The sequence below is a fragment of the Schistocerca cancellata genome, chromosome 5 (genome assembly GCF_023864275.1).
Source record: "Schistocerca cancellata isolate TAMUIC-IGC-003103 chromosome 5, iqSchCanc2.1, whole genome shotgun sequence".
Classification (NCBI taxonomy): Eukaryota; Metazoa; Arthropoda; class Insecta; order Orthoptera; family Acrididae; genus Schistocerca; species Schistocerca cancellata.
The window spans coordinates 178,760,451-178,774,867 of record NC_064630.1 but is presented as its reverse complement, the minus strand read 5'-3'; positions in this window follow the sequence as shown (position 1 = coordinate 178,774,867).

The window sequence follows — 14,417 nt, the reverse complement described above, 5'->3', positions numbered from 1 at the left end:
CACTTGGGGTAACTTAAAGGCCATCCGCACCAGAAAGGCTGTTTCGGAGGTGAGGCACAGCGGACATGACCGTGTGAACAAATAACCCAACACAACTCCAGAGCGTAGCCAACTAGTCTTATGCATATGCAACAATCCAGACGAAATTCAGATTACAAACGTTGCTCTGGCAAGGACAAAACTCTACTATTTAGTGGCGCATATAAGATTTCAGTGACTAGCGAGAGCCTGGCCGCCACGGCCGGGCTGAGGTATATAGTGGTTGTCTGTCCTTCACGACATCGGCGTAACGCCACGAGTAATGAGAACAATGGGCAGGGGCACGACGTCAGTAGTGTGTGGATAAGTTGAGGATTTGGATGTGTCGGAAGGCGTGCTAGGATAGTCCGTGCAATGGCGATGGCAACTGTGGCCCGGATGACTTGATAATTGAAGCATCTACCTATTGAGCAGAATACCCGCCTTCGTCAGAGGGGGCTGTCACCCCACGTGCTCGCCGCGGTGGCTGCCTGGCGCGGGAGTGAGACATGGCGGTACTCAAACTTGGTCCCAATTCCAATCACCGTCGGATACGAGCAGGGAATCGATTAACTGAAGGAATTATATTACCCTGGAAGCGAAGTAGCACATGACGAAAGAAGCGAGGAGGACATAAAGAGGAGGCAATCACAGGCAAAGACGGCAATTCGGGGCCAAACGAGTTACCAGTATTAAACGTCGGCCATAATGTGAGAAAGATATTCCTGAGAATGTAAGTTTGGAGCACAGAATACTGTGGTATTGAATCACAGATTACATGATGATAGGAACAGAAAAGAATAGAAACATTTGAGACGCAGAGGTAGTCAAAGATATTTAAAGTTAGGTGGTCTTCTAAGATAATGAATGAGGAGGTACTCCTCACAACTGACGAAAACAGGAACAGATGGAAAACACGGACAAGAAGAAGGGGCAGGATTATAAGATATGTGTTAAGAGGTTACTCAATAACTTCTATCCTACTAGAGGGAGTTGTAGAGGGCAAAAACTGCAGGGGTGGACGGAGATTGGAATGCATCCAACTAATAATTAAGGACGTAAGATGCAAGTGCTACTCTGGGCTGCAACAATCCGGTCAGAAGACTGGTGACTCAAAAAATAAAAATTGAAAAAAAAACCTTTGATGACTTTTCTTCTTTTTCGAAAACTCCTCGCTGATTAGTCCTCTTTGAAAATCATTAACAATAAGGGAAACGAAATACAGCAGAATCAGTATGCGTGTGGTAACTCAGATTAGCACAAGTGCTACTAATATTGGCAGGAGTACTACCCATACGTTTGTAAGCCAGAGCAGGTTATCACACTGCCCATTAGTAGTGAGAAAAGTCCTCATTACTGATTCCACATCCACTAAAATGCGGCAGAGAACTTACAACCTAAATACGTTTGCTCACCGCACCTCACAGGAAACAAGGATTAGCAGGGGTACAAGAATGCCTCTTTTGAAGTCTCGAAGCACGGGAGAATGTCTGCCGGATAGGAGTCACCACACTCGTTAGTAAAAGCCACTATCAAGTATCGAATATGTCGAAAACCTAGCAGTAGGGTGCATCCAGATTGTCTATAGGACGTCATTCAGACATGTATTCTTGTATGATGCATTATCACGTGGAATAAAATGGAGCATATTATACATTTTGCGTCGTCTATCACCCGTGGACATCGCAAGAACTTGTGCGGTCATTTGTTTTACCACAGCACCCTGCAGGCGATCCGCACCATCTCATCTCACCCGCACTGCGCCAGAGAGGAATCCTCGGAGGACAGCATAGTGCTTCCGAGATCCCCAGGTCGCTTGACCACAATCCTGTAGAGAACATCCTAGAAGCCAGCGGGCAGGATGTTGGCGTCTGGGACGTAGCTCCAACCAGTCTTGGGAGTTAGAGGCGATAATGGATGGAGATTAACAGCTGAAGCATCTACAGGTCGGTTTGGCTTTAGGAAAGACATAGATATCAGTTCGTACATTGCGCTTGACAATGGCGATAACATCGACGAAAATTCAACACTTTCATCGGATATGTCTTCCTCAGTAAGCTTTTGACGACGTAAAATAGTGAAAAATATTTGCAGATCACAGAAAAATAGATATACCCACAAAGAAAAGCGGGTAAATGTAAGACTGGGACACCGAGAGACAGATGTTTGGAATAAAAAGGGCTTAATGAAGGAATGTAGTCAACCTCGCTTACTGTTTAATCTGTGCATCGAACAAGTGGTGACGGAAATGAAAGGTACCCGAGTCGGATTAAAATTCAGTGAGATATGATATAATTTATATAATTCTTAAGGAGATTTGTGTCCTTTTTGCAGGTTTGCACGTTATTAAGAGTACAGCGAGCGCATAAAATGGACAGAAAATAAACGAAAGAAAGAATGTTGTGAAGAGTAGCATGATAGTAATTTAGTGATAAACGTAACATCAAAATTTCGGTTTACGTATTTGATGAATTGACGGCATTCCGCTTCTTGAAAATAAAATACCGTATGAAGAATGAAGCAAAAAGAAAGTGCATCTGGAGTACACTGATTTGAGCAAGCGAATAACAAAATGTGGGAATCGAAAAGATAAATTTATTAGATAAGGATGATAAGTAAATGAACCAATATTATAAGGAATGTAAAGATCATCTGCATTATTAACAAGGAACAGAATATGAGAAAAACTGACTAGGAGGAGACACAAAATGACAGGATTTGTGTAAGACATTGGGAGATAACTTCCATGGTACCGGGAAGAATAGGAAGATTGTAAAACTGTAGGGGAAAGGAGAGATTGGAATATATAGAACAAATTATGTGGTTCAAACATAAAAGGTAGTCTTGGAAAGATGCAGATGACTGATGACAAAAAAGGAAAGAAAAACATTATATGAATATTTCTTGCCGAATAGTGTACGCCACGTGCTGTTTTTGAATAATAAGAGAATTGTTGAGGTACTCGGAAGAAGCTAGAAAAGTAACAAAGGGCAATCGGAAGTGAGTAGACAGTCCTACCAAAACCTCCCGCTTTTTCCTTTGTTTCCTTAAGTTGATCTGCAAATGTTCTGCAGAAATAATGCAGAGATTCAGAGGAAGCATCCGACGCTATGCTCATGAGATCCAGTAACCTTTGTTACGTCAGACGACAGAGACTATGATTATTTTAGTTCTTGGTCGCTGATGAACTGGTTCTTGTATGATGAAGCACATGAACTTCATACTACTGCTAGTAGATATCACTATCTGGGAATAAGGTGTAAAGCTGCCTCAGCTGGAAAGGTCGTTTTAAAATCTCAGTGCTCTACAGATAATTATGCTTGAAGAATCATGTCCTTGTCTTTCTCTAACTTTCGAACTGACTTGCCAGCCAGGTGTGAAGGACCAATAGCTTAAAAACGGTTCCGAGGGAGCATGGAGCATGGTATTTTTCACAATGACACATCGTAGTCAAAAAATGTGTCTGAATTCCTAAGGGACCAAACTGCTGAGGTCATCGGTCCCTAGATTTACAGACTACATAAACTAATTTACGCTAAGAACAACACACACACATACACCCAAGCCTGAGAGAGGACTCGAGCTCCGGCAGGAGGGGCTGCGCAATCCGTGACATTCCGCCATAGACCGCGCGCCCACTCCGCGCAGCTATCGAAGTCAGAAGTGAAAGAAGCAACAAGGTACAGAAAAAAATCTTGAATCTACGTGCGTCTTCTATGAAAGCCGATTGAGGATATAAAGAACACTAAGAAGAGCCACTGAAAGGAATGGAAAACATATTTAGCAAGGAATATGGCGGAGAAAAGGCGAAAGAGGTGGAGAATGGTGGAAAGGAGAATAAAGACTTGCCTCCAATGGTGCCAGACAAACATAATTGGACGTAATACTCATAGACAAGGGGCTAAAACAAGTAAGAAGTCAAAAGTCAGTTGGCAGAAGCGAATTCTTCAGTGAAGTAGCCCTATTGGTATGAAATATCGATATGGAAATGATAAATTACATTACATCTGAAATCCAGCTTTATGAAAGTGATACGAGGAATAACAAAAATTAAGTAAGTGGATAAATTACGAAACGAATAAATGAGTAGAAAGGACTGGATGGTAACATATCTGCTGCGATATTCAGAAATGTTTAATCCGCAGCATGGAGGAGCTGTGGAGAAGAATATATTGGGGCAGACGGATACCATCGCATGAAAATAAATTATAGAGGCTGGTCAGAAACAGTCTGATAATGCAGGAGAGGTTGCGCTGGGAAATAATTCTATAGAAAGATATCGGTACGTTGCCCCGTTTCTGAGTTGTTTAGCTTTAAAGTTGTCCAATCACATCGTCGTGCGCGCAGATTCAAACTGGTTCCAGAGGCAGTGTCGCCAAACGTGTTCATCGTTCGGTTTCTTCAAACCGAAAAGGCGTATCTTTAATTTACCTTGTTTAAAAGCATCACTTCAGAAAAAGGCGCATATTAACTGGTAACTTGCGGACGCACAGATGTATGCGCAATTCCGCATTTTAGAGCGTGAAACTTCTTGAACATGTGGGCACAACGACCTTCAGTTCTAAATAACTTGGAAACGGTGCAATGTATCGAATTCTTCCCTTCACAATTATTTCTCAGCACGGCCTACCCTGCAACGCTCTTACAAGCTTTTCACATTTTCTCTAGGCACTCCGTAGATGTCTGAGAGGTCAGCATTAGGTACGATAGTCTCAAAACCGGTAGAACGACTGACGACTTACAAAAATATCTGTTTGAAGAATATATATATATATATATATATATATATATATATATATATATATATTTGAAGAATATATATATATATATATATATATATATATATATATATATATATATATATATTTGAAGAATATATATATATATATATATATATATATTCTTCAAACAGATATTTTTGTAAGTCGTCAGTCGTATTATTGTTGATCAATAGGAAATAGGTTATAGAAAGTGCAAGTGATGTAAATACTCTTCGAGATTCCATGAGTGACCACTGCAAGACAGTACCACAGGTTACCGTATTCTCGTACACGCAAGTCATTCCTGGCTTATTAAGGGGACCACACCCTGCCTATCTAACCCATGTTAATTTAGGCAAGCATTTGACCCACTTCTGAAAAAAAAACTGTTTTATGCAAGACCTTAATATTTTTACTGTATGTTAAATGATGCTAATAGATTCAACTGTACTAAAATCTACTTAATCCATTTTGTAGTTTTTATGAAATACTTATTTAAACTCATTAACGAAATATTAAGTGTTTTCTGCCGATAATATTTTGTTTTGAACTTCCTAATGGGGGAATATTAATGAATGGAGAACCAGAGGTGGCTTTTTATATTATGCTGAGTCTTTGAAAATTTCATTCATTTATCTATGATAGTTTAAAATATAATGGGGCATATGTACTGAAAATTTTAGTTTGCAGGAAATTGACTTTAAAGAAAAAACTTTTGAAATTTGTTACTTACAGTTTATAAAAACTGTCCTGCTGCTTTGGCCTCTAGCAGGTCTTTCAGCTTCTTTCTCGCCTTCCTGGATGTTTATCTTCCTTTCTCCGCCATATTAGATGCAGACCAGCCTGCATCGGCTGTCCCCATTTTATCGCAATGTTGCAGCCCAGTGATCATATTTTCACCAGGATTAATTCCCAGCTTTTACAGCACCCAACACTTTCCAATATTACCAAAACTGAATGTAATAACCGCATGATGAACTCCTAGTTTCACTTTATGCATGCCTACAAATACAGTTTTAGGAAGGCTGTTCCTAATTATGCTGTTGAAACATTCATTTGGGCTGGCTCTGAGCACTATGAGACTTAAAGTCTGAGGTCATCAGTCGCCTAGAACTTAGAACTAATTAAACCTAACTAACGTAAGGACATCACACACATCCATGCCCGAGGCAGGTTTCGAACCTGCTCGGCTCCAGACTGTAGCGCCTAGAACCGCACGGGCACTCCGGCCGGACATTCTTTTGGGTTCTGTGTCTGCCGTTGCAGACATTTCCAGAGAAGGTCAGGATGAGCCAAGTCTCTGAAAATTGGTTTAACTGCTGTAATATCAGCAGCAGGAAGAGAATGCTGGTGAGAATAAGATTCTTCAGTTGCCGGAGCCCTATTGTATTTCCAACACGAATTTTCTCCTGATGGACACAATCCATGACATGTCTTATCATCAGTAGATGACTTATGGAAGAATATGGCCCAAACATCTCTCTTAATTGCCTCCAGATTTTCTTCTCGTAATTGCCTGCCCATAGTATGCCTGCAAGTTTTCAGTCCCACTTGAACAAAACTAACCGCGTGTTTTGTAGCGTGTTGTTTACAAACAGCAGAATACCGACCGTTGCATTCCAAGGATAGCCAACACACTCGAGAGTAAAAAAAAAAAAAATCCATGACATGCAATGTAGTGGATATAAAGATCTAAAGTATATGCAGAAAAGTGGGTGACAGAAAAGTGAGCGTGGTACATAAACGCGCGTGGTAGGAAAATGCTCTTTAAATGCTCGAAAAAAATTTTTTCAGCCAAATCCTTTTCATATCACTTAAATAAAACCTTAATCTATCGAAATATGATGACAACCGAAAATCGATTTTTTTCGACGTGGACCATAGTGTGGTCCCCTTAACTGACATAAATCCACCTGATGATGTAATCCTCCGAAGTGCATAGAGTGAAGAATAATATGTGTAAGTGGTTACAATAATTTGTACAGGGTGTTTCAAAAATGACCGGTATATTTGAAACGGCAATACAAACTAAACGAGCAGCGATAGAAATACACCGTTTGTTGCAATATGCTTGGGACAACAGTACATTTTCAGACAGACAAGATTTTCGAAATTACAGTAGTTACAATTGTCAACAACAGATGGCGCTGCGGTCTGGGAAACACTATAGTACGATATTTTCCACATATCCACCATGCGTAGCAATAATATGGCGTAGTCTCTGAATGAAATTACCCGAAACCTTTGACAACGTGTCTGGCGGAATGGCTTCACATGCAGATGAGATGTACTGCTTCAGCTGTTCAATTGTTTCTGGATTCTGGCGGTACACGTGGTCTTTCAAGTGTCCCCACAGAAAGAAGTCACAGGGGTTCATGTCTGGCGAATAGGGAGGCCAATCCACGCCGCCTCCTGTATGTTTCGGATAGCCCAAAGCAATCACACGATCATCGAAATATTCATTCAGGAAATTAAAGACGTCGGCCGTGCGATGTGGCCGGGCACCATCTTGCATAAACCACAAGGTGTTCGCAGTGTCGTCTAAGGCGGTTTGTACCGCCACAAATTCACGAAGAATGTCCAGATAGCGTGATGCAGTAATCGTTTCGGATCTGAAAAATGGGCCAATGATTCCTTTGGAAGAAATGGCGGCCCAGACCAGTACTTTTTGAGGATGCAGCGACGATGGGACTGCAACATGGGGCTTTTCGGTTCCCCATATGCGCCAGTTCTGTTTATTGACAAAGCCGTCCAGGTAAAAATAAGCTTCGTCAGTAAACCAAATGCTGCCCACATGCATATCGCCGCCATCAATCCTGTGCACTATATTGTTAGCGAATGTCTCTCGTGCAGCAATGGTAGCGGCGCTGAGGGGTTGCCGCGTTTGTATTTTGTATGGATAGAGGTGTAAACTCTGGCGCATGAGACGATACGTGGACGTTGGCGTCATTTGGATCGCAGCTGCAACACGGCGAACGGAAACCCGAGGCCGCTGTTGGATCACCTGCTGCACTAGCTGCGCGTTGCCCTCTGTGGTTGCCGTACACGGTCGCCCTACCTTTCCAGCACGTTCATCCGTCACGTTCACAGTCCGTTGAAATTTTTCAAACAGATCCTTTATTATATCGCTTTTCGGTCCTTTGGTTACATTAAACCTCCGTTGAAAACTTCGTCTTGTTGCAACAACACTGTGTTCTAGGCGGTGGAATTCCAACACCAGAAAAATCCCCTGTTCTAAGGAATAAACCATGTTGTCCACAGCACACTTGCACGTTGTGAACAGCACACGCTTACAGCAGAAAGACGACGTACACCCACAGACTGCGTTGTCTTCTATATCTTTTACATCACTTGCAGCGCCATCTGTTGTTGAAAATTGTAACTACTGCAATTTCGAAAGTTTGTCCGCCTGAAAATGTACTGTTGTCCCAAGCATATTGCAACAAACGGTGTATTTCTATCGCTGCTCGTTTAGTTTTTATTGCCGTTTCAAATATACCGGTCATTTTTGAAACACCCTGTATTTTCAAATGATAATCGAATCAGTCGCCGTGAAGCATAGACAGTTTCGCAATTGTATCTTTGTTTCAGTCTAGATTAAATGCTAGTATTAGGAGATGTTCGTCGGCTGAGTCAATTTATTTCAAAACTGTATGTATGCAGATTTATGGCCTGCACTCGCCCCATCTGTAAACACTAGCTGCGTTCGGCTACGGCGTACCCCCTGCGAGATAGGCAACCCTGCGCGTCCAGGGGCCAGTAGCTGGCACGGGCGCTGCACAGTGGGAAGCCCGGCGCTCTGCGCGGTAACAGACGGCTGCTCGTGGCAGCGCTGCTGCTGATAGCGGGCAGGTAGCAGGTAGCAGATGGTAGGTGCAGTAGCCGGCCACTGGCCACTGCAAAGCGCCCGTTCCGTCATCACCAGGCCACCGCAGGTAATTGCTCCCCGCGGCTCGGCAGTCCCAGTGCAGTCAGGGCTCGACACTGGGTATACATATTCAGTCAGAACCACTATCTCAGTGTTAACGGTAGTCCCCTTTACATAGTAACATTCGGCACCACTTACCTCACTGTTTACATTATTCAACGCAGATTAGTAACAGCGTGGAGATAATACAACAATGAAGAGCTTTTTAGCGTTGGAAACCAGCTATAACGACCTGAAAACTGTCAAACGTAAACTTTCACTGCCCGAAACGTATCTCCCATTAAAATAATCCAGGCTGTTATGTTGGGGGTCTGCTGACTGCCTTTGTTCTCTTGATTATTTTCGGGGTATTGATTATTTTACTTTTACCCCGATTACACCCCCCCCCCCCCCCCCCATCTGCTGAGCACGTCCTTAAGAGGTACCGTAGTTTCTATGAAGATCCTCAATCGCTACTCACTCCGGTAATATCTCGTGTCCGCGTTTTCCTGCACAGAAGCGTGACTCACATGTTTTGTATACTCAAGCACTAATGACTGTCGGGTGCTGCTGTCTGCTATTTCTATCACTCTACCATGGAGTACTTCCTCCTTCTTCCCACTAAAATTACTATAGCGTTTAATAATCTCTAACGCGTCCTTTCAGCCTTGATCTGGGTGTTATCGTAGCGAATTGATGATCACCTGACTGCAGGCGCCTTCTACAACAAGTGATCTATTTCCCGCCTTTCTACAATTGTCCTTAAGTTTATCTAGTAATTCTTTCAACGTTATTCCTCTTTTAACCAAATACTCAGATCCACAGCTAATTTTGTTTCCAGTGCTGTTCTTATGACCTACAAGAGCTTTAGTACAAGACTGTCGTATTCCATCTTTAAAGATTTTTCCTACACGTTCAGTAACGTCTTTAACGTGCAGTCGGAAAATCTGAGATTTTGCTGGCAGCCGAATATCACTATGTACTTTACGTGACGTTGTTAATCCCTCCTACAGTGTGTGGTGGAGCGCATTTTTGAGTACCAGTGCCACTTCCCGCATTTTCTGTTCCAGTCGCCTATGGTTCGCCGGACGATCGATTGCTGGTAAACTTTCGTTGGTCTCGAATCTAATTTTAATTTGATGGCCTTTTCCTAAGATATAAGTAGGAGGACGTTGACTCTTCTCGCCGGCCGGCGTGGGCGAGCGGTTCTGGGCGCTATAGTCTGGAACCGCGCGACCGCTACGGTCGCAGGTTCGAATCCTGCCTCGGGCATGGATGTGTGTAATGTCCTTAGGTTAGTTAGGTTTAAGTAGTTCTAAGTCCTAAGGGACTGATGACCTAAGAAGTTAAGTCCCATAGTGCTCAGAGCCATTTGAACCATTTGACTCTTCTCAGAACGTAAGCTGTCGGAACTTCAACAGTAACTACACCGTGATGCAGTATGCTTATCAGCAGCGTCTGCACTGAAGTTGGCTAAGCGTCTCCAGGAGCTTTAGAGCTTACTAAATGAATCTATAACGAAACTTTCTGCTCTTCATTGCATCTTCTGTATTCCCCCTACCAACCCTGTCTGGTACCGATGCCATACTAGCGAGAAATATTTAAGCTTTGGTCGAACAAATGTTTTGTAAGCCGCTTTCTTGATTAGCCACGTTCCTTGAAGACTCTACCAATGAATCTCAGTCTGGTATCTGCCTTTCTGGCCATATATATTATGTGGTCGTTCCTCTTCAAATCACTCCGTACTCATACTCCTAGATATTTTGTAAAAGTAACTTCTTCCAGTGATTGTTTTGCAGTTTTATGATCATACAATAAAGGATCTTTCAATCTATGTATTCCCAGTACGTTTCATTTTCATGTTGAAGGTTAATTGTCACTACCTGCACAAAGCGTCGATTGTCAGCAGGTCTTCAAGCATTTATCGCTTCACGATATCAGTTTATACAACAGCATCAACCGCAAGAAACCTAGTGGATGTTCAGACGCTACACAGGAAGTCATTTACATATATTGCGAAAAATAACAGTCCTGCAACACTCCGCTGAGGCTGGCCTGAAGTTACTTTTACCCCTGAAGTCGTCTCTCCGTTCATAATGACATTCTATATTCAGGTTGCTAGAAATTCTTCAATCCAATCACGTAGTTGCTTTGATGTGCCGTATGCTCGTACTTCTTTCATTAGGCGACTGTGCAGAACTGTATCGAATGCCTTCCACCAGTCAAGGAAGACAGCATCTACCTGGGCTATGCTTTATGAGTCTAGAGGACGAACAGAACGAGCTGGGTTTCACAAGACAGTCGTTTTCAAAACCTATGTTGGCTCGCTGAATACCCATTCTTCAACATCACATTAGCCAGATGTCCCAACTCTGCACAGAATAGCTTTATTCAAAAATTCACCTCGCTCGATCCGTTAGCGTTTTTACGACACTGAGCTCTTATTATGAATTGTGATTTGACGCCTTGTGTAGGTAACAGTCTCTGGGGGTAGTATTACGCTACACCGTCTGGCCCACCCTACCACATTCGTTCTTCAGCAAATTCAGAAATTGTAATCAGTCATCTTCCTTCTCCTCTGTAGTTATCATGGAGTTCTTCAAGAATACGACTTTCTTGCTCTTTGACATGTCCGCACTACACAAACGTTTTGCCAACGCTTTTAGTTTACAGTTTCAAATACCTGCTCTTAGAACCCTCACTTGAAGAAATTCGCTACCACTGAGCTTAAGGGGCTACCTAGGAACAGGCCATCCATTTATTCATATAACTGATAGTTCCCTTTAAAGTAGATGGTCTTGAGACAAGAACCGACATCACGTAACTGCGCTCGAATAGTTCAGCAAGCGCGTCACGTCATGCCTCTGCGTTGGAGCACGCAAAGACGAGTTCTCTTCAGTCAGTACATATCATGGGTGTGGATTGTGCTTTTGAAGCCGTAACCCCCGTTCAAGTGTGTTCTTCGTAGAGGACGTGAAATGATGTGTCTCTACAAGGAAGGAATCGTCGTTACGGTCATAAAAATTGATATCTATTTGTACGCCTCCTGCATGTAACGTTTGTAAAAACAGTATGATACTTTTCCGTACGAAACGTCAGATATTACGCCCATGGCGCCACCATGTAACCCTACCCTCAGGTCTCCAATCTTGTTGCTTTCCCCCTCCGTCTCCTTTTAACAGCTAGTAGTCAGTCAGCGTATGTTACATATACATCTAGTAACACTTGTATCGTGTGAGAACATGTATGTACGTTGGTAGGCTTTCATGTATTGCCATCTGTACTTTGTTAGTGCTTGCTATTTTTTTTTCTTATTCTATGCACAAATCTGTTCTCATCTCATCTTTTAGATGTCTGATGATGGAAACAAATCCGAAACGCGTCAAGTGATCAATTTGAGTAGTAAAGTCATTTTTTGGCGGCTGTATGGCTTTATTTGCAGCGATCTATTCAATTCCAGTACAGTACCACATTGCAAAATAACAATTGCTAGCAATGAAAAAACGAAATCCAGTATGCACTGACGGCGAAAGCAAGACTGGATGAGGGGCTGAACTTGATAAACCCGCCTAATAGTATTAGTAATTTTCATTGAATATGTTTGTGACTTGGAAAGGACAGTGGGTCATGGATTTACGAGTCTTGATTCAATCCTCATTCCTTACATATGTGAATGGCCTTCTACGTAACTTTCAGCAAGCAGAATTGGTACCTTTTGCACTAGTGTTATAATAAATTCCATTAGAGAGAAAGCCACAGAAGATACTGTAAATGTGGTTTTTTCAAAGAATTATTATTAATTGGTTCTCAGATTAGCATATGAGCTGGAGTCATTAAATTTTTGGGTGCACATACTGCTGAAAACTTGAAATGGAAGATGCATAGTACTGACATTCTCAAACAAATAATTTTTGCTACTGCTAATATTGAAAACTAACGAATTAATCTCCTGACATACATAGGGATCCACAAAAATGTAGACACTCCTTGATAGTTGATATATTTGGAGTAAAATGGCATACCGTTGTAATTTTGCGCGGTACTGTAGTATATTGTTTACTCAACAGATATTTCGGAGCGCTTTACAGCAGATGACAGTGCAGTAATGAGTGAAGTAAGATGTCGTTTGAGCCGCGCAAGGCGGTATTGAAGTGGTACTGGAAGTACGAAAACATGGAGGCACACCAGCAATGGCATAATGTCTATGGAACACAGCTGCCAACAGATACAAAAATTTATCGTTTCCTTTCCTTTTTGTTTTATTTTTATTCTTTGAATCGTCAGTCTTCTGACTGGTATGTTGCGGTGTGCCACGAATTGCTCTCCTGTGTCAAACTCTTCATCTCAGAGAAGCACTTGCAAGTTACGTCCTCAATTATTTGCTCGATGTATTCAATTTCTCACTTCCTCAACAGTTTTTGCACTCTACAGCTCCTTCTATTACCATGGAAGTCATTCCCTGATGTACTAACATATGTCCTAATATTCTATCTCTTCTTCTTGTCAGTGATTTCCACATATTCCTTCCTCTCCGATTCTGCGCAGAACCTCGTAATTCCTTACCTAATCAGTCCTCATAAGTTTCGACCGTCATCTGTAGCACCACATCTCAGATACTTGGATTCTCTTCTGTTCCGGTATTTATACTATTCTGGATAAACTTGAGGCCGACGGTGCTGTTCAGGATGTGCACAAGGAGAGGTCTTACCGACCAAAAACATGAACGAATCCAGCTTCCAGCGCTGCTGTGTTGCAACATTTTAATAGGTCACCTCAAGAATAGGTGAAGCAGGCTTCGGGTGAAAGCGGGGTAATCCGATCAATAGTACGACGAATTCTGAGGACTGAAAAGTGGGAAGAATGAACGGTTTGGAGGGATAGTTATCTTGTCTGACGAGACGCAACTTCAACTGAACGGAACTCTAAAGCACCACAACTGCTTGTACCGGGCTCCTGAAAATTCTCACGTTCACGTAAACAAACATGTTAACCTACAGCATGCTGCAAAAATCGACTTTTACCTGCCATCCCAGAGATTTTTACCTACAACAAGAGGCGGTTCGCCTCACTACCACAGAGACGTCAGAGGGTGCCTGGATGAATATCTACGTAGACGGTATATAGGTCGAAGACGAGCTGCTGAGTACTGAACGCGGTCTCCTGACCTTGCACCTCTTGACTTCTGCTATGGGGGACGTTTAAAAATGAATGTTTCAACAGAAGCCAGTTACTCTGACCGGAGCTACAAGAAACCATCGAGGCGTCCTGTGCGGCTATCACACCGGAAACAATGACAGCCGCTGTTCGGTCAACAGTTCAGCGGCATTGACGTTGTTTAGTTGCCAATGGGCGTCATTTTGAACACATAAATTAACATTCGCTCTCCCCCCCCCCCCCCGTGTAGGATTGTAACGATATGTCATTTTGTATCACTAATATTGTCAAACAAAGAGTATCTACAATTTTCTGGACCTCTCTGTATTTTGCCTATCTCCACTAAATATGGAATAATTCTCTGGGTTAAGTCGTCACTTGTAAAGGAGTTATTGATTACACAAAAGCGAGCAGTAAGAATAATATGTGGTATTCATCCGCGGGCTACATATAGTTACGTCTTCAAGGAGTTTGGCATTTTAGCTGCAATGTTTCACATACATACGCTATTGATATTCGTGATAAACAATCAGTCGCAGTTCGAGAATGATGGTCATGTCCACACCCAGAGCACTAGA